The sequence below is a fragment of the Capsicum annuum genome, chromosome 3 (assembly GCF_002878395.1).
Source record: "Capsicum annuum cultivar UCD-10X-F1 chromosome 3, UCD10Xv1.1, whole genome shotgun sequence".
NCBI lineage: Eukaryota > Viridiplantae > Streptophyta > Magnoliopsida > Solanales > Solanaceae > Capsicum > Capsicum annuum.
In genome coordinates this window covers 232761416-232783925 of record NC_061113.1, presented here as the reverse complement: position 1 = coordinate 232783925, position 22510 = coordinate 232761416, and the positions used below count along the sequence as shown (strand labels likewise).

General features: G+C 31.7%; 1 pseudogene; it reads right to left on the bottom strand.

Annotated features, from left to right (window-relative positions):
• The window catches only part of LOC107865006, a 39303-nt pseudogene that overhangs the window by 12118 nt on the left and 4675 nt on the right, over positions 1–22510 (bottom strand).

Sequence of the window (22510 nt, the reverse complement as noted above, 5' to 3'; positions counted from 1 at the left end):
GTGGTTTGATTTGTTCCATCAGTTGCTCTATCTGTTGCAACATCAACAACAGCATAAACTACAAACAATAAATAAAAAATATCAACAACAAAGAAAACAACAATATTTGTTCCAAGAACATCATCAACTACAAAGAAGCATACATCCTATGTTCCAACACCATCAACAACAAGGGACGGACCCACATGGAGTCCTTCGGGTGCGCGAGCATAGACTGAACTCGTATCAAACTTTATATATGTATGTGGAAATAAAGAAAAAAACGTATATAATCTAATCAATGAGCATCCATAGTAAGAGTTGTTTGGTTAGCCTAGTTGTTGTTTATGGGTGCTTAAGGCTATTTATTTCTTTTGATCTTGAGTTCAATTCTCACTCAGCACATATTTTTTAAATTTTGTTAACCAACTCTTCTTTTCTTATTCACTTTAAACTTTTTATTTTTTTTCTCCCTTACTCCTTGTGTTGATTGTTCGGACTCCACTATTTTTAAGCTAAGAAGAACCACCGTCTAAACCACACCACACCACAAGTTCCAACAATGCCAAACCCACCAACAACACCACACCACAAGTTCCAATAATGTCAGCCCTACCACCAACATCAATAACAGCATCAACAACAAAAATGTAAACAAAATATATAAAAAAAATGATACTGCAACAAAGTTTTTAAACTTCTCCTAACAGATGACTTTTTTTCGCATCTTATAATAAAAATTCTCAGTATGTTTATTCAACAATTAAAAGTTCCTTCAAATTTTTTTAATAAATATGATATGGGGAAATGATAATTAAATAAATAAAAAGATGTAAATAAAGTTGCAAGAAGAAGACGAGAATGAAAGAGCAATAGTGAATCATATCATACAATGTCAAAAGGGGGTCAAAACAACAATTTCAGTCGAGGAATATAAGATATGGATATCGATCGGTTTAGATCCGAACGAAAATTTTTGAGAAAGAGGAGAGAAAAAAAGGCTGTGATAATCCTAAAGAGGATACAAAGAAAAAAGATGAGAGATTTAGGGCTGAAGAAGAGGAGGGGAGAGATGAGATAATTCTAATTTCTAGATATACTACCCTTAATATTAAATGACTAAACGAAGCATATTTATTTAAATTTATATTTACAAAGCATAATTAATAAGGCTATTTTGGCAGTAAAATAAACCCCTAATTAATATTTTCTTGATGGGAGTACCAAGTCAATATGAAAAGGAAGAAGTATTAGGGGTTTCAATATTCATTAATTAATATTCACTAATAATTTGAGGGGCACGAGGAAGAGAATGAGTGACATTGAAAAGACAGGACAAAACTACTCAATGAGATTTTTGAGTTATCCAAGAAATATTTTTTACCGCCTTTTGAGTACTACTACTTTATCTTCTCGGACAGTAGCTTGATTTAAAATTAAAAGAAAATAAAAATATATTCAAACAGATATGTCATCTGTTGCAACAGATTTAGATATCTGTTTGAGAAATCCTAACAGCTCAGTCATCTGTGACAACAGATGGAAATGTCATTTGATAACTAAATTAGAAACGTCATCTGTTACAACAGATATCTATATCTGTTTAAAAATTTCCAATACCTCAGTCATCTGTCATAGCAGATGCAAATGTCTATTTGATAATTAAATAAGAAATGTCATCTGCTGTAACAAATATTGTTATCTATTTGAAATTCTCCAACAACTCAGTTGTTTGTGGTAGCGAATTTCATTGCAACTGATTTAGGATGAACTAGGGATGAAAGAATGAGCTCCTCATTAACTTAAAGTTAAGTTTTATAATAGTACCTACATCGATCTAGGTGGAACGAAGGATGAATGAATGAGCTCACAGGGTCTATTACAAATCCAATTGAGTTGTTGCGTTTGCATGGTGTTAGTATTGCGTTCATCCCGACCTGAGTCGTCGATCAATCACTCTGAGTTGAAATGTGTTCTCATTAACTTAATGTTAAGATTAATAATAGTACCTAAATTGATCTAGATATAATTAGGGATGGATGAATGAGCAAAAATGGGAAACTACAACTTCAATTGAGTTTTTTTGGCAATTGTATGATGAAATGGTACTGCATTCCTCCCGACAAAAGTCATCGATCGATCACTCTGAGATGAACCGATTCTTACTACCTTGTATGTTCAACTAATACCTTAATTGAATAATCTAGGACTAGGGGTGAGTTCTCATAGGGTCAACTACAACTTTAATTGAGTCTTTTGGCAAATGCATGATGAGACGGGACTATGTTCCTCCTGACAAAAGTCGTCGATCGATCACTCTGAGCCGAACCAATTCTTAATACCTCATATGTCCAACTAATACATTAATTGATTAATCTAGGATTAGGGGTAAGTTCTCATAATGTCAACTATAATAGTTGACAGTGCCTATTTGATAATTTACAACAGATGGATAATCTATTGCAATATATGACTCAATCCATTTGATAATTTACAACAAATGGGTAATCTATTACAACAGATGACTTAATCTGTTTGATAGTTTACAACAGATGTATTATATGTTGCAACAGATTACATAATCTGTTTGATTTGATCCAACAGAAAAGACATTTATTGCAATAGATTGAGCATTTATTTATATATAATTCAATTGAGTTCATATGTTATACTAATACCTTAATTGAATGTGAGTTCTCATAGGGTCAACTACAACTTCAATTGAGTCTTTTGTCAATTGCATGATGAAATGGTACTACGTTCCTCTCTACCAGAGTCGGCGATCGATCACTCTGAGACGAACCAATTCTTGCTACCTTATATGTTAGACTAATACCTTAATTGATTAATCTAGGACTATGGTACTAATACCTTGATTGAATAATCTGGGACTAGGGGTGAGTTCTCATAAGGTAAACTATCGATTAATCTAGGACTAGGGGTGAGGTCTCATAGGGTCAGCCACAACAGATGGCAGTGCCTATTTGATAATTTACAACATATGGGTAATCTGTTATGGCATATGACAATCCATTTGATAATTTACAATAGATGGGTAATCTGTCGCAACAGATTACTTAATCTGTTTGATCATTTATATCAGATTCGTAATCTGTTATTACCTAATCTGATTGATAATTTACAACAAATGAGAAATCTGACACAACATGTTGAACATTTGTTTTTTACAATTTCAATTGAGTTCATATGTTAGCCATCTAAATTGATTAATCTAGGACCAGGGATGAGTTTTCTCAGGATCACCTCCTTGAGTACTCGGTCAACTACAACTTCAATTGTTTTTATATGATTTTAAAAATAATTAAGATTATTTTAGACCAAATTAACATTTTCAAAATTACTTGTCATTCTTTTTCAAAATACAAATCAACCCATACAAAATGTTTCATCATTTCAAATCTCGAGGTTTATCTCTTTCTCTCTCATTCACACTCAACAATACAGTACTGACAACAATTACTCAATAAATTTTCTCAACCCTCCACAACAGATCACTTTTCTTCTTATTTCCGACCACATAGGTGTTATTTTCGACATCATTCTTGCTTGTATCAGTCATTTTCTTTGTCTTCGTAGGCAACAGAGTTCGAGAAGAGCTCTATATTTGTTTTTTTTCTAAAAAATAAGAGCTTTTAAGTTAATGATGAAAAATAAAACTTTTAGTTGTATTATATTTGAGAATGGGTTTACAATTTTGAGTTTTGATGATAAAATCGTAGGAAAAACTTGAGAAAATCCTAGTTTCCTTTGCAGTGTTCCGTTGACTGTCGTGATATAGTTGGATGGTGGTGGTGGTGGTGGTGTTTTTGGTCGTTATGGTGGCACCGGTGGTGGCATTGGTTGGTGGTGTTTGTGGTGGTGCCGGTATTCGTCGTGTTTGTTTGTTTGTTGGCATTGCTTGGTGGTGTTTGTGGTGGTGGCCGTTGGTGTGTCGGTATTCGTGGTGTTTGTAATGTATATTTTAAAATCTATGCATACATCAACTGTAATGTAATTTTTTTTCTTTGTCTGTAGGTAAAACATGTCTCCCAAAAGAAAACAAAGTGAAAGTGGATCAACGTCTGACCACTAAAAAAAAGACTACAGTACAGAGGGATTCGAAGGAGCTTTCTGAACAATCTCAGTCAGGGAAAAGTGAATCTGAGGAGAGATGTGAAAACAACATTGAGGGAGGTGGACAAGGGTCCATAGATGGTGATGAAGAAAATGAAAGTGAGAAAGAGGAGGAATTGGAGAGTCAGAAAGAGAAAGAGGACCACATTATACGGCTTTCCTTGGGCTTTCATGGTAAAATTAATCACTAATTTTACTCATCCATTAATTTATATTGAATATAGTTATTATGATTTATTTTTTGCTTGCTTCCTGTTTACACTTTTTAGGCTTGGGCATTTGAAGTCATTCCTCCCCTTCGAAAGAAGTTAATGGATTACCCGGATGAGGTTTCTCATCCAAGGATGTTTAGGTGGTTGGCTGTAAAGAGCAACACCAATATTAAGGAGGCTGATCTCTCTAACCCTCTGGATGATGCAGTACGTCTTCTTCAAGTAAAATAATTCTACTCAAAGATAAGAAAGATATTGAACAGATGTTATATCTGGTGCATAAGATGTTATATCTGATGCACCAGATGGGACATCTATTGCGACGGGGTATATCTTGCATCAGATTACCTATCTGTGGCTTTGGTTCTCTGAACTCGACTCCTAAAATATTAACCATGTACTATAAATTATGCAACAGATATTTAATCTGATAACATATTGTTCATCTGTTGCGACACACATATCATCTGTTGCATAATAGATTACCCATCTTGTGCAGCTGTTACAACAGATGATTGGTATTTTGCATCAGATTATCCATGTGTTGCTCTGTTTCTCTGAACCAAACTCAAACGGATTTTAACCATATACTGCAAACTATGCAACAGATGGGTCTTTTTTTTAAATGTAGCCCAACTGTGAAAATTATTATATTATATGATTTAAATGCATCTGTTTTTTTTTCTTTTTTATAGGTTGTGCATCCATAGATCGTGCCTACTGAGGAGGAGTTGGTGATGACTTCTTATATTACTCTTGGTCATGTTGATACTATTTCAGACCCAATGGTGGATTTAATAAAGAAGGAATTAGCTGGAGAAACAGCCATAAGAAGAGCAGTTAGGCAAGGTCAGCCTAATGTTGAGGCTCTTCATGACCAACCTTTTACTAAGGCAAATCCGGGTGCTTCTTCTGGTGGAGTTGTTGGTGTTGGTGGCATTCATGCTCATGCTGCTACCAAAGAATAAATATGTTTGAAAACACCCTTTTTTGCCCTTACACAGGTCCCTCTCAGCCCTCTTCACCCTCGTGTTCTCGTTGCGAATGCAATGAGTGCAAGGACAGACAGGATAAACTCTTTAAAAAAGTAGAGTCTATCTCTAAAGCTATCAAGGAATTCAAATCCAAGAGGTGTGTCATACCATCCAAGAAGGTGAGGGAGCCACACACTCTTACAGCATTGGTTAGGAGAAAAAAAGAGCAATTAGAGACGTACTATCCACTCGAAAATCAAAAGAAATTGCAATTCCTCCCTCTCTAAAAGCTGTTGAAGTTTAGGGGCCAGTCAAGAAGGTGGACATATATGCGAAACTTAGCGCCGAAAAGAAGAGGGATCTACAACAGGCCAAGAATGCCAAACTAGGCGCACCAGATTACCCCGGGCCTCTCTTCCCCCTCCCCCCTCCCCCCAAGACTTCTAAACTATGACTGATATGCGCATGTCGTACGAGGACAAGGCAAGTTTATTTTTCCTAACCTAGCCCTTCTAATCTACCCCATGAAGAAGAAGCTACGCAACAGATTTCACATCTGTTGCAAAATCTGGGTATACTGGTGCAACTGGTTGTGGTTCTGTTGTAACTTATTATCCATCTATTGCATAAGTTGCGTTGGATTATTGATTCAAAGAACCCTATGCAACAGATAGACTATCTATTGCATCTTTACAATTACTAACCTATTTAAAAATTGACTTCTTATCTCACAGCATGTTGACATAATTCTCTACCTCATGAGGAAAAGACAATTAACATACCGGGAAGCTTATGAGCTGTCGATAGGATAATGGACCTCAACTTTTGTAAGAAGCTCAAGGATAGGTACGATCAACTCAATAGAGAGGCGTCAGCCCTTGGCGTGGGACTTGATTTCCTAGTTCCTACGTTGGTCTTGGATGAAGAAAAAACATTAAGATATGTTAGAGGGGACAGGCCAAATCCACACGGCAAGAGCTGGACTGAGGCAAAAAGGATTCTTGCAGTCATTAACGTGAACAACATGCATTATCAGGCTATTGAGATACAACTTGAGGAGGGAAAGATCAATGTTTATGACTCCAACGTACCTCCCGTTGATGATTTTGATATTTTTCTCCTCGTGGAGCCACTAATGGTGTTGTTGCCCATCTTGTTGAGGGAGAGTAAACTGATGAATCATTTGCCAAAGAAAGTGTTGATGAAGAAATCATGGGATTTTGAAGGTCAAAACAGAGGAATGATCCTTCCAAAAGATGATGTCGCTAAAGCGAGTGGCTCGCACGCTCTTGCACACATCGAATGTTTGCTGACCGGCACAGAAATAGCTGAGCCAACGACTTTTCTGTACGACAACGCTGTGGCAAACCTGCAAGAGGTCTGGGCTTATAGGGTACTAACTGGACGCTTGAAGCCTGTGTATATAGAAGAGCCTGTGAAATAGAAATTTTTAATTTCAGGTCACCCTTCACTTTATTACATGTACATGTAGTGGCAATAGTTTTTTTATGATGAAAGTTGAGTTTTTTATAATGCAATAGATTAGATTGTCAATCTTTTGCAACAGTGGGAAGACCTGTTTGAATAATCTAATAATCTAAGTCTAATCTGTTGCGACAGTGGGAAGACCTATTTGATAATTTTTATGAATAACCTAATCTAATATGTTGCAACAGTGGAAAAACCTGTTTGATAATTTCCACAGATGACCTAAATTTTACAAAATATACCTAAATCTTTTTGATATTTTCCAACAGTTACGCTTGAATATCCATGTGCTCGTCGACAACAAATCACTAGCAAATACACACACCACCATAAAAATTTCAGCAATTAGGCTTCAATATTCATGTGCCCAACAATACCAAACCAGTAGCAATAACGGTAACAATGTAGTATCTTCTTGCTTGATTTTGTTTCTCTTCAGAAGCCTTGACTTTGTTCAATAAATCCCAAATTACACGATTTGCTTGTGAAGGGTGTCTTTCTTCATACCAATCAAAGTAATCGCATCCACCCAATTTTTATAAAAAAGAGAACACAATTACAAAATAATTACAAGTCAATAATTAGTCAATTAATTAAATAAAAAAAATATTACCTTTGAAATCTTACAAGTAAAAAGCCTACGACCCAAATTTTGTTGAGCCCAAGAAGTCTTTAACAGAGCTTCATGACCGCACTTACAATATCAAAAATCTTTATTACAAAAAATAGTGGAAGATGCGCTCGACATTGTCAAGGTCAGTTGGAAAAAATGAAAGTAATAATTTGAAGAATTTAGATAGATAAAAGAAGATGACGATGAAGAAGAAGATTTGGAAATTTAGGATTAAATTTTAGGAGGAAGATGAATATATAAGACAATTGGGGGGATGACCGTTGGGGGCCAAGTGACGGCAAGTCAGCGAAATGTGTCAGGACTGACACTAACACATTTGATGCCTATTTTATTTTACGTATTTAAAATGAACGTGTCTACTTGATGCCTATTTTATTTTAGGTGTTTGAACTGAACACCGTCGATGGGTTGCGCCTTTTATAATTCAATTCACTTTAACCTTTTTAAACGTAGTGGCAATTTTTTATGTCCAACAAAAGTTTAATTTTTATAATGCAATAGATTCTCCATCCATTGTAATGGTTATCCGACCTGTTCTGAAATATAGTTTATCTGTTGTAATAGGTTGGTCATCTATTGCATTATCTCGATGTTTTTATCTAAAGTCCATCTGTTGCAATAGTGGGAAGACATGTTTGATAAATTCCAACAAATAATCTACCTGTTGCAACATATGTATAAATCTGTTCAATTATTCCAATAGATGTGTCGTCTGTTGCAACAGATAAAGTCCATCTGTTGCAACATATGTCTAAATCTATTCTTTTTTTCCCAATAAATGTGACATCTGTTGCATTATCTTGATGTTTTTATCTAAAGTCAATCTGTTACAACAGTGGGAAGACCTATTTGATAAATTCCAACAGATCACCTACTTGTTGTAACATATATCTGAATCTGTTTGAATTTTCCAATAGATGTGTCGTCTGTTGCAACAGATATATTATCTGTTGCAATATTCGAATCTAGTATTCCCTTTCAATTAATAGTTCAAATCTAAGGAATAAATAAAATTCGTAGACAAAATAAAATAAATCAAAGCCTTCATAAATTAGCTGAAATAAATCAACGAATAAATAAAATGTAAGAAAATTATTATGGGTACAGATCTCAACAAATACATCAATAACAATTTAAGTATACTACCAAGGATTGCTTTAACAGACTCAAGCTATAAAGATCTACTTAGTATGGACAAGTTGTTCTTCATCCGGTGCTACGGAATTCAGCTTTGCTTATCGTGGATCTTCATTGTCGCTTGCGTATGGTTTTTGCGTTTTCTGTTCTCCATATTTCCATAAAAAAGTAGCATATTATCAATGCTGTTCAGCAGTAGCTTCTTCTACATCCACTTGGAAAGCCAGAATTGGTCAATGCTAATCACGGAGATATAACAAAATGGAAAAGGATAACTCATCTCTTCTAGCAAATCAAACAAGTCTTTCTCTTATTTTAAATTGTCCCAAACATATTATATTTCTATTATAATAATGAATCAACTGTTGGAAAATTTTTTTACATGAGAAATACCCTATGTGATAATTTCCAACGGATGAACCATCCGTTGTAATATATAAATCATCTGTTGTAGCAGATAGGTCATCTGTTGGTACAAATAAAAGTTGTACGAAGAGCTGTTTGATTTTCTAAAATAGACGAGATATATGTTGCACCAGATAAAGTATCTGGTGCAACAGGTTAGTCAACTGTTTCAATAGATGTATATATCTGTTTGATAATTTTTAGTAGATGTGTCATCTGTTGAAACAAATATGTCTCTATTTGTTTTGTCAGTTGGAAGATATATAATATATTCACCTTCTTCAACTCATGCTGCTCTCCTTTGTATATTATACGTTGCGCAGCGTAACACGCAGACAGAGGAGTTGCAATTTCACTTTTTTGGATGCCTAATAATGCCCTGAAAATCACTTTCCTTCTCCTCTTAGCCCTAATCTCTAATGGAGCGGATGGAAATAAAATCCTCTTAGATAGAATGAGACCCCTCTTAGATATCAATTCCTTTATAGAAGCAGTTAATGCATTAATAACATTAATCACTACATCATGTTTCGCCCTGCTGTCTTGACATTTGCATGCAGAACATTCACTGAGAGAGGCAAAATATGTATAACCAGTATGATCATACTCATAATGGTTTGCTTTAAATACTGTAAGAGGAGTATCATTAGCACCAACAGCAGCACAACTACCACCACCAACAGCTCCATTAACAACAACAAGCCCACCCTCCAAAATTATTTTTCTTGTAATGGCTGTTGCTCCAAACAATTCCATTTTTATTCTGTCGATGACCTTAGGATCCGATAAAGTTTGCACAGACCGTAAAGTAAGAAAAAATGACATCTTCAACTCTCGATTGATCGAAACTAGTGACGGATGCACATTCTAATAGAAATCATTACATACATTAAAATGATGATTAGATCATTAAAAATAACATTAATTAAAAGATAAAATTAATTATAATTATACTTACTGCATCCTTTGGGGGGTTGAAGAGATCAAGAAATTTTGTATTTTTATGAGTTTTGGCCAACAACCATCTCAAGATTCTTGGACAGGAAACTCCTTCCTGGTAGTTCACTTGTTGTCTCAAATAAGGAATGGATTCAAATGCCCAAACCTATAAAATAATGTCAATAAATCAAAACCATTATTGAGCGAAAAAATGAATGATATCATAATAGAAGAAAGAAACATTTACCATTAAAGCCCATGGGAAGCCATATAAGTTGACTGTCTTTGGCGCTAACGGAGTCAACAAATATTTGACAGTCATTTTGAAGCTTTCATACCCCCATGGATAGCTGTTAAACGCCTCAAGATCCTCGGAGAGCTTTATTAAATCGAGGCTTATGTTGTTGTTAACGTCTCTCGCCCAAAGAATATTATGTACAAATCAAACCAAGCACAATGACTGTTTGTGCTTCTTTGAAAGTCCTTTACCTTTCAACGCCTCTATCAAATTTTTGTTTTTGAAGCTTGGACCAACAATGGACACCAGGTCATCACGATCACATGACTTGCCTTTGCCTTTTTTGGGTATGCGGGGTGCTTTTTTTAGGTTAGAATAGGTATAACTTGAGAAGGAGGATAACATTTTAGTCCAGTAACTATGGCAAACTCCTTCCAACCAAAACAAACAGGCATGCCACAGTAATTTATCCACACCTCATCCATCTTATCTTTGTTTTCATACATAAACCTATGCTTGAGAAGTTCATATACCATTTTTATTTAGAAACGAGCATTGTTGTCCTTCGACAAATCAAGATATTTTCCAAAGCAGTTGTCCCTGAAATAAGCATCCAACTTTTATTCTCAAAGTATTTTTCTGAAGGCGTCGAAAGATTTTTCTATGGATGACTTAACCACGAAATTACCCGTTAAATCTGTGGCACCATCACACTGCATTCTCACAGGATAACGATCAATGCTAAAGGCTTTGACCAGCTCTTCCGTGGAAGGGCTATTAGCATCTGCATCATCTCTTTTGAAACATTCCTCCTCCCCGTGTTTATCATATTCTGCTCCCGATTGAGATAAAGCTTGTAAAGCAAGCTCATAGAGTGGTAGATGTAGCCTAGCTGCTTCACTTGTTCCTTTACTTAGACTTGATTCGGTTTCTGTTCTTTTGGGAACCATATTATCTAAAATTAACAGGAACATAAAATAATATATTATTGTTGATTAATGCATCGTTAAAAAAGGATAATAGTAAATCAAATAAGCAAAATAGTAAAATAACAGTTGCAACAGATCACCGATCTATTGCACCAGGTAGTATATCTGTTGCAGCATATAACCAAACTGTTATAGTGGATGAGTAATTTGTTACAACAATACAAAACATACCACTCATCTTTTAAGATAGATGAATGGTCTGTTCAACAGATCACACAACTGTTGTGATATCATTTATTGCAACATATGAGTGAGCTGTTGGAACAGTTAAATAATTCGTAGCAATGACTGAGTAATCTATTACGACAATACAAAACATATCACTCATCTGTTGAGAAAGATGAATGGTCTGTGTAACAGGTCACACATCTGTTGCAACACATAAGTGATCTGTTGGAACAGTTATCAACGGTCAATATTGTTTAGATTTCTTCCAACATAGGGTCGTTTATCACGGTAGATGAATGATCAGTTGGAAAAATCAAATCTTGGACTTTTCCTGTAGGAAGAGTTGGTAGGATTTTATCCAACAGGAGGTTCATCTGTTGCATCAGATCATTAATCTGATGGTTCTTCCATTGCACCAAATGGTTAATTAGTTACATCCGATTTTTTATCCAAAGCTTAATCTGTTGCAACATATGGTAAAGCTGTTGCATCAGATTATTAATCTGTTGCATCAAAATTATAATTTGATAGTTCCTCTGGTGCATCAGATGGTTGATCTGTTGCATCATATGATGAATCTGTTGCTCAGATGGTTAATATGTTGGACCAGATGGGTAATCTGTCGGACGAAACAGTAGTACGATTTTGTTAAACTAAAAATAGTAATTTCACCATTTTTACCAAGAACAAGAACAGAACAAATCAAACCAAATTGTCCTTTTATTTTTATAAACACAAACAATAAAAATCAAACAGAACAAATCAAACCAAATTGTCCTTTTATTTTTATAAACACAAACAATAAAAATCAAACTTCAAAAAAATGCAACAAACAACAAAATATCATAATTCACTTCGAAAAGAGAAGAGAAGAGAAGAAATACCAGAAATTAGGGTTTTATTCAGACCGCATTTCAAATTAGTGCAACAAATATTGAAATTGTTAACCAATACTATAAGAGAAGTTGACTCAAGTTCCTCATTTTCTACAAAACTAAAAAGGCCATAAACTTTTACATGTGAAAGAAGAAAAGGACCGATGAAGAATTTGAAGCTGTTGTGGTCGGAGAGCAAGACTTTCACGTCTATTGAAGTCGAAAAGGAACTGGAATCCCAACTATTTGTAGTCGGATGTTGAAGTCACCTAGGATTGAAATAAGAAATTCGCATAACAGTTGGTTGGGAGAGAGTTGAGAGAAGCTGTTGAGAGAGGGATGAGAGACAGGTTGATTGAATTGAAAAGAGGAACTCGAAGCTCAACTATTTGTCGTCGAGGGTTGAGGGAGAAATTTTGCAGAACTGTTGGTTAGGAGAGAGTTGAGAGGAGCTGTCGAGAGAGAGAAGAGAGTGGTTGATTTGGATTGAAGAGGGTGTGGGTTGGGTTGATTTGTATTTTTGAAAAGATTAAAAAATTTTAAAAATATTAATCAAGTCCACAATTAACTTGATCAAGTTTCCTAATAATGTTTGACCCTATCTGTTGGTCAATGTCACCAATCCTTCATTCAAGACTTAAAAGACACCTATTCTTCAATTTTCTCAAGTTTCTATGACCCACATAATTAATTTATTTTTTGGTTTAATAATAATTGAATAAATTAAATCCTAAATTTGTATGGAGAAGTTTGCTAGTAGGATTAAACTACGGACTATTCTGTTAGTGGGATAATTACTGTCTGTTAGTGGGATAACTACTGTAAATTGGATAATTATTATATTCACAAATCACGTTGATGGAACGTGAAAAAACATAACTATTTATTTCCTGTATTATAAAGGGCTCCTCTCTCTGTCAAAAAAAGAATATAAGTTCCATCAAAACTATTCTGAAAGTAAGGTAAAGAGGGAAACAAAATTTTGTTCTTAATCAAGAACAAAATAAATCAAGTGCTTCCGCTAATAACTGTCAGGAAGAAAAGCTATGAAAAATTCAGGTAAGTAATTCTCTATACTGAATTACTGTAATTTTGTTGATGTGAAAATCATTGAGTTCTACGTTCCTGAATAATTGATAGGATTATTTATATTAGATTATTTAAGTTATACAATCTGTTTAAAACATTACATTGTTATGGTCGAGGAGAAAATAAGCAAACCACACGCAAAAGAAGAACAAGAACACACAGATTTACATGGAAATCCTTACGAGAAAAAACCACGGGCAGAGGCAGAGGAATTCACTATAATGGAGAGAGAGAGTACAATGTTGGAGACGATAGTCTTAATTTCGTGTGTATAAGAATGAGCCGCAACAGTCCACTAAATCTCACTTATATAATACGTGTGTACAAATAGATCCTAGACCCAAAAATATATCGACCCGATCACTACGCTACCACCACAGACCCCATTGAAAATTACAAACATGGATCGCACCGTAAAACTTTCAGGGCCGGATCAACAAAATTTGGGTCACAACTCTAACATGGATAACTGGCGATTTTCGTATATGTAGTTGATAGTCTTGATCTGTACCTGGAACGAAGATAACAACCAATCTGCAACAACAAAAATGCCTACAACGGATTGAAAACATAATTAAAGTAAATAAAAGTGTGCTCACGCTACGAGCTTAAGCTTTTAATTGAGACGGTCACACACTTCAACAAAAACAAAATTTCTTTTGAAAACTACAACATCGTACAAGATTTCATAATGACTTACAGAGAAAATGCATTTCGATAATGAGGGGACCCAAAGATTGGAACTGCCAGTATAAAAAACAACAGCAAAATACTGAGGTGGTGAACTGATACCAATCTCCGCGAAATACTGGACATCCATATAGTTCTTCAGATAAACTACTTCATCTTTAAGAGCACCAAAACTCCTATTTGAACCTTTATTATGATGATGTTTAGCATAAATTCTTGCAGCCTTTATGCTATTAAAGTCCAAAGTTCTACGCTTTAATTCGATCCTTACTGTATAATTAGTAGATGCATTGAAGCCCAAGGCAGAGGTACTTAAATTCCTTATTAGTAATGCTGTAAGTCCAAAGTTCTACCCGAGTTGTATGTATTCTTAGCGATTGCTCATTTTTCTTCTTATTCACGATGTTTTTTCTTTGCTCATCTGTCTATCTATTTACTCGATTTCAGATTATTTTGGCTCAAATCAATCATGCTATTGGAGCAGAAGGATTTGTTAGTATGGAATGTAAATTTGTTTTCAATTGCCAATCTTCTTCTCTCGCTGTCTCTGTATCCGCTTCTTTGTTTGCTCATCTGGATATTTTGCATTATGGAGAAAATGCAGGGAATGGTGCTCATTTTTGGAGGGTATTACGGAGGTTAAAACGGATCTTGGTTCGGATCATGGTATAACAGAGTAGGGTAAATTTATTTTTGTGATGTGACAATTATTTGCTTAGATGACCATCAAAATATTTTTTTTAAATAAAAGGGATTTGCAAATTTCCAGCAAATCACTTAACGTTTAAATGAGTATATTTGCTCCTAAGCTTTAACAGCAAGGACATATTTTGACCAAACTTATAATGGAGAGTATATTTGAATCTTTTCACAAAGTTTAGAGACATATTTAACCATTTTCCCTTTCAATTAAAGTTTTTTAGAAAGGCATATCAAGTCTATAAAATAAAAAGAGTAAATTGAAATGGAGGAAAGTACTCACTCAAATTGAAATGAGCGCATATGTTGGCTTGACATTTCTTAAGAAAATATTTGTTAGGAATTTATTTTATTGAATTAATTTTATAAATTATATTTTGAAAAATTTAAATTTGATTAATAATACTTATATGATTATTTAAATATTAGAGTAGTATTAAAAGAAAAATGATAAACTGCTGCTAACTTTCTAAATAGAATAAATATAAATTTTTAAAAACTATGTTAAGTAAATAGCCGAGTAAAATTTAATGAGGTTGAGTATTTAACTTTCATATGCTTCGTTGTGTTAACTCCACTAACATTAATTAGAACTAAATACTACATGAATATTTTTTTTTGGACTTATTAACTCTCAGTCACCATCAAGAGAAGCTACTTCTATAGTGGCAGAGTACAACTAATTAAAAGGTATTATTCGAGGTGCAAATCTATTGGGCTCACGTGATTTTTTTTTATTTTTTTTTGTTATTTTGCCAAAGCAAATTCAACATATGGTTACTAGTATTTGCAGGAATTTCTTGTGGTTACACTAAAAGGGCCCTAGTAGCCTGGGATGCTCTCTGCCAGCCTAGATTCAGAGGGGGGCTGACCATATTGAACTTGTCTCGTTGGAACAAGGCTGCATTATTATACAAGTTGTAATGGACAAATTGCAAAGAAGGACAAGCTTTGCATCCATAGTTTCTGCATCAAAGGAAAACCATTGGATCCTGTCCAATTCAATGGATTGGCTCTTGCTTCACCTCTATTTGGCACAGATTAGTTGGATAGAAATGAAGAGGCATGTGAGATCATGGGAGGAAAAAAATCACATGGTCGGTCATCATGAATAATGGTAACCAATCGCAATTCATAAAGGAGAACCATTCTAGGATTCCTATATGTTGCTACAGTTTACCACAGTTGGATGGAGTGCAATGGTCGCAGGTTCCAAAAGAGGCATCATCAAGGGCATTGCACTCTAAGTCCTTGATGGAGAAAGGCTTTGCATAACAAGCAAGGCTCCCCTTGAGTTTATATTGCAGTAGAGTAGGGGTCTGCAAAAGTCAAGTGATAAAAGTGTTAAGTGATTTATTGTTATTGAGTTATTGGGTTATTGGATTAACAGTTTTTTAATGGTTTTATAAAAAGAAAATTATTGGGTTATTGATTCGGTTTGATTTTTTCTTATTGGGTTATTGGGTAAACCGATGACCCAATAAGAATATATATATATATATATATATATATATATATATTAATATATTACTAATTATATATTTCTCTTAATTTCAATAAATTAACAAACCTATTATTTCAATTATACAAACTCTTAATTTCTCCTGACAACATTTAGTTCAAACTTGAATGTTCTTGTAAATTAAAACATGATAGAATTTTTGGTTGCAACTAAGATTCAGTTTTTTTTCATGTTAGTTACTACTATTTCTATTTTATGAGTATTTTCTTATCGATTAAACCGAAAATCGAATTGTTAAGGACTAAAAATCGATAAATCGAGAACCGATAAAAAATATCTTATTGATTTAGTTATTGGTTTGACATATTTAAAAACTGAAAACCAATAAATCGAATCGATAATATATAAAATCGAACTGAACCGACCGATGCACACCCCTATATTGCAGCTTTCAGATAGTGTGAGTAGCATACTATAAAGTTTGCACTTAGTTGAATAAATATTTTTTCATTTGACCAAAAAAAAAATGAAGTAAATTTCATGAGTGGTCATTCAACTTTGGATTCATTATTCAAAAGTCACTATTCTTTAGAAAGATTGTTACACAAAAGCCATTTAACTTAGCTTATTTTTTACAAAAATAACTTTGACAAAATTTAGTTAAAATCGACCTAAAATGTGAGAGAAAATAACAAAAATATCACTTTTGTTTGAGGATAAGTTCAAAACAATCTCCTATATATACTTTTGAGCAATTTTGATCCACTATTTTGTTAAAATAAAACCTTTTATTTCATATATTTAATAAATTCTACTTACTAAGTTTAACGAAAATTGAAAAAAAAAAAAAGTAAAATCACAAAAAAACATTACAATTTATTTTTCATAAATGTAAAATAATTACAGCTTTATTTACTTACATTTTACTAATGGACGATTTTATTTAATTAATTTATAGACATCTTTCTTTACTTTTGTTAAATATTATTTTGTACATGCTACCAACACGTTGTTAAGTAAATAAATATGTTTTTTAAATATTTTGTAATAGTTTCTATAGATATTATTATCAACATCTATATTTTAAGTAAATAAGAGTTATTAAAAGAAAATAAAGTAATTAAACATGTTATATTTATTTCACAATAATAGCTAGGGGTGTTCATGGTTTGATTTTTAACCAAATCGAACCGTATTCAAACCAAACCGATTAAAAAAATAATATTTAGTTAGGTTTAGTTTTGAATTTTAAAAAAATCGATACTAATTTGGTTTGATTTTACTCTAAAATAACCGGCAAAATAATCAAATTGAACCGATATATATATATATATATATATATATATATATTATAATTATTTATGTATTATTCATTAATACAATATAAATATTTGTTACATTTTTATTTTAATCATGATTTAACGTTAGTCGTAACACATTAAGTCATTTCTTCATCTAGTTGATAGTACCTTATGAGATTCCAAGTGAATTTCGCACTTTAAATGACAAATGATACCAATTATGAAAATAATATCTTGTTGTATATTGAAATTTATAGCTGAGATTCATTTGACTATAGACAATAATTAATTTTAACTTTCTTTTTTAACTTTGTTGAGCAAGAAGTTTATGTGCTCGCCTTTTGGAGGGTTTATCATATCATTCTATTAAATGAAGATTTAAAATATTTTTTTAGAAGCGTTCGTATGGTGTTGTTTATAACTTTGCTGAAGTATAATATTCAATTGATATCTTAGTTTCAAGGTTGAGATACAACACTCGGTTAACATCTCATATGTTAGATTGAATTTGTTTTTTTTTTTAATTTCTAACTTTTATCATTAGCTAAAATTATAAACCGAAAAAATCAAACCAAACGGAACTAAACCGACAAGAACCAAACCGACAGTTATTTTTTTGTTTGGTTTGGTTTGGTTTTAGAAATTTAAAAATCGACTAAGTTGGTTTGGTTATGATTTTGACTAATAACTGACTCAAACTGACCCATGAACACCTCTAATAATAGTAAATGAGGGACCATTTTGAACCAACCCTTAAATATAAAGGATTTTTTCTTAAAATTTCATCTCACATTTTAGGTAGGGTTTTAACCAAATTTAAACAAAGTTACCTTTTGTGAAAAATAAGATAAAGTTTGATTTTTGTGTAAAAAAATAATGAGTAATAATTTTTTGGGAATGAACACAAAGTTAGATGACTACTTATGAAATTTACTAAAAAAAATGAGAGAAAGAAAGTTACTTTTCCTATATCACTTGGTATTGCAACGAATTTTTATTGGTATAATGACACAAAAGTGCAACTAGCAAATATGTTTTACATTTAAATAGTCAAAAATATACTTTACATTTCATAGACTAAAATCTGATTTGGTTATTCGTTATAAACTTTTTTTCTTTTTAGTTATACAGAGAACAACACTTCTCATATCAAATTTCAAGTTTTTTCTTCACAATTTTCACTTCAATTCTTTTACAATTCTCTCCCCAAAAAGTTCAAATAAATTAATGAAAAATTCAGGATTGTTTCAAAAAAAATTCTATAATTCGATGTTTCGATGTTTTTATAAATAAACTTTGTTTCAAGCGGTTATGGCTATAAAATATCGGTTATGTATTAAGGAGCTCAAATATAGAATTTTGAATGATTTGGTGTAGTTTTGAGATGTTTTTGAATGAATTTGATCTTTGAATTCGAGAAAGAAGAAGGAGTCTGTTTTTTTGGTACAACAGTGTATATATTTGTATAGTATATTGTATATTATTATATTATTTGTATATTGTATTGTATTGTATTATATTGTATATACAATACAATCTTTTTCTTTCGGTGATTTTCTTATTCTTCTCCATTTTACGAACACTTATACAATATAAATACATTGCTCAAGCATTATATATACATATGTATATATTTGTACAATTATATATATTATTGTATAATTGTATGTATACACCTAATATACAACATTATGCAAAATCATAAGAGGTGTATACTATATTCATATACAATATTATATAATTATCATATAAAAAAAATTGACTTTATATTCATTCTTGATTTTAAAAAAAATTAATGTCATCTATAGATTCTAGGTCCATCTACAATTTTTTACCCTTGACTCGGAAAAAAGGTCATCTATAATTTCAACTTTCAAGAGTTAAAAAGTTTCTTTTTTTTCAATCTTTTTTCTTTATGAGCAAATGGCATATACAATCCATCATTAACATCCATTAAAACAGGCTAAATATATAAAGCACTAAGTTGTTCTACTGGACGGGTATGAGGTTACTAAATATGTTATTTGCTCGTCTTCTTTTTCGTGTCCGAAGGCGTTTCTATAACAATAATCAAGCAAAAAAGCATCACAAAACTTATTGTCTCTTTTCTGTTTTGATGGAGTTTCAATAATCCTCCGTTTTTTCCTCTTTAACTCATTTGTTATTCGCTTTTACTTTTCTCTTACTCTTAGCATAGTAATCTGACAGCTTTTGTTGCACGTAGCTGAGTGTATGTATAATGAAATTAGATGTCCTAAAGCTCGTGTTGTATTTAATGGATAAATTACATAAATCTCAAACTTAACAGATTATATTATCTAATATTTTTTACTTTTTTAAAATTTATATAAAATTTCGATTTTCTACTTTACTCTTGATATGTATCAACAAAACCCCACATTCTATTTTTACTCCACCATTAACTCATTCAAGCTATTTTTTTTTGTCAAAGATTTTCTTACCTCCCTAATTATCAACAATTAAACCATCTTCCTTCCTGATTTTTTTCTCCTCCATTAACGCTTAAAATCATCTTCCTTCTTGATTTTTCCTCCTCCGTTAACTCATGCAACTTTTTTTTTCCTCTCTTTAAATCTCTCCCATTTTATTTTTTTTTAAAAAATCTATTGATACATATATAAATTTATTTAGTTGTTCATACATGTTTATTCTTTTAATGGTGATTCATATGAATGATAAATATGATATCATTATATGAGTATTATGGTGATTCATACGATAGATACAGTTCGTATGACTTTTAACGGGTAATACATATGATATTAATGTGTGATACATATTGTATTACGGTGATTTGTATGGTAGATACAATTATTTATTTCAATTATTGAGTGATTCATATGATATTAATGGGTGATATATATGATATTATATTGATTCATATGGTACTTCTCTACCTAGACGTAAAGTGTGACAACTAAAACTAAAATAAATACTTATTTAATTTATTCTTCTAGAATTTCACTCATAGAATTTCATCATAATGTTATTGTAGTTGTATTTATATCTATAAATTAAATTTTTATACCCTTTTGCTCAACCAAATGGTGACTTATTAATCATTAATCCATGTAAAATTAGCTTCTTCACAATTTTAAAAAATTGTTTCATTTTGAAAAAAAGGTTAAATCGTGTCACAGGCTCACAGCATTAAATATAGTGGGAAAAAATGTGCTCCCTCGTTCAAAAATGTTATACAGAGGCAAAATGGTTAGGTAGAAAAATGGATAAATTACACAAATCTCAAACTTAAGAGAATATATTATCTACTATTCTTTACTTTTTAAAAATTTATTAATTTATTGTATAATTGATTATGCGTGATTTGCTCCATAGAATAAAAGAGAATCTATTATTTCCTTAAATAAATATCTTTGTCAGTTTCAAATGTATCAATTTTTTATATGTATCACCACATAATATATGTATTACCATTTCAAAAAAAGAGAATAAAATGTAATTAATAAAATAGTCAAAATTTTATATAATATTACTTAAAGATTCACAAATTTATGTAAGTTACCCATATTTAATCGCCGTTAGTGTTGTTGTTTAGCCCTATGTACCTTTCATTCACGGCTTCCTGTGTCAAATCAACGGCTAAATCACCTTTTCTAATATTTATTCAATTTATTTAAAAAAAAAATAGAAATGAAAGGAGACAATAATTTTTCTACTTTGTGAGATGAAGATGGGAGATATAACAGAAAGTAATAATTTGGCCAAGGTTGTAAAGTAACTTCTTTTTTATACAACTGGATCATATTTAATAATGTAACATAGAGTAAGCTATATTTTGTAATGTATAACATTATTAGTTGCATTTTTATTTTTTTTGTAATTTTTCATTTTTATATTGAAATTGTAATAATAATAATAATAATAATAATAATAATAATAATAATAATACTTAATAATTAAAGAATTAAAGAATTAAACATATAAAACGTGAATAGTTTTGAAATATTTATGAATATTAACTAAGATTTGTTTGTACAACTTTTATGGGGTAAACAGAATGTGATACTAAATTCTTTTCATACTAATTTTTTTCCAAAACTTTACAAAAATGGTTAATTTGTCAAAGATTGGAAAATAATTTAAAATATAGTATCTCATTGAATAGTTTCAATTACTTATTGTTTTGAGGAAAATGAAATCTTTTGCGTTCTTAAAAAATCAATAGAAAAAAAATGACTTTCGGAGATATCTTAGGTTAAAAAAGTGAAATTTTTTGTCAAAAGATCATAATTTTTTTTATAAAAAGCTAAAAAACAAATATGTGGTTTTTGCTATATCCAATAGAAATCAAGAAATTCTATCATATCATTTTGCTTTTTTACCATATTAATAACTACGTAAAATATTATTAGTAACCAGATAATATGATGAAACGTGGTGGAGTATTCATTACAATTGCCTATTTACTTTACATTAGATCTACTTACCCGACTGGAATAAGAAGGGAACCGGCCAAAATTGCTATATTCATTGAAAGAGTTAAGTGCAAGAACCAGAATAATGTTCAAGAAGATGATTTAATAAGGTCTTTTCTGTTCAAAGAAAAATTATATTATAACAATAAAAGTTATTCAATTTATTAGTGATGGCAGGTATGACAAAAAAACTTATTATGCTAACGTTTGACCACATATTTTGAAAGATAAAATCTTGAAAATTTATTTTCAAACATTTGGTTGGTCATAAAACGTGATCAGATTTTGAAAATCCATTCTTCAAATATTTTAAGTTCTCAGTCTTTGGATCTTTAAAACTTCTAATTACAAAACATCAAATTCTTTTTAAGCAAAATGCATATTCAAATATCAAATTTCAAAAATTACTACTTTAAGAACTAATTAAATTTTCTAATTTTAACTTTAAAATTTATAGACCTCTAACTGAAAAAATAAAAAATAAAGTAATTACAAAGTAACTTGGGGGTTTGGGTCACAGGTGACAAAAGAGTTTTAAAATGAGGTGCAGGTGACACAAGTCTTAATTATTAGTTGGAAGTGACAATTACTTTATTATTTATTAAGAAAGTTGGAAAAATTTTAAAATAACCCATAAGTT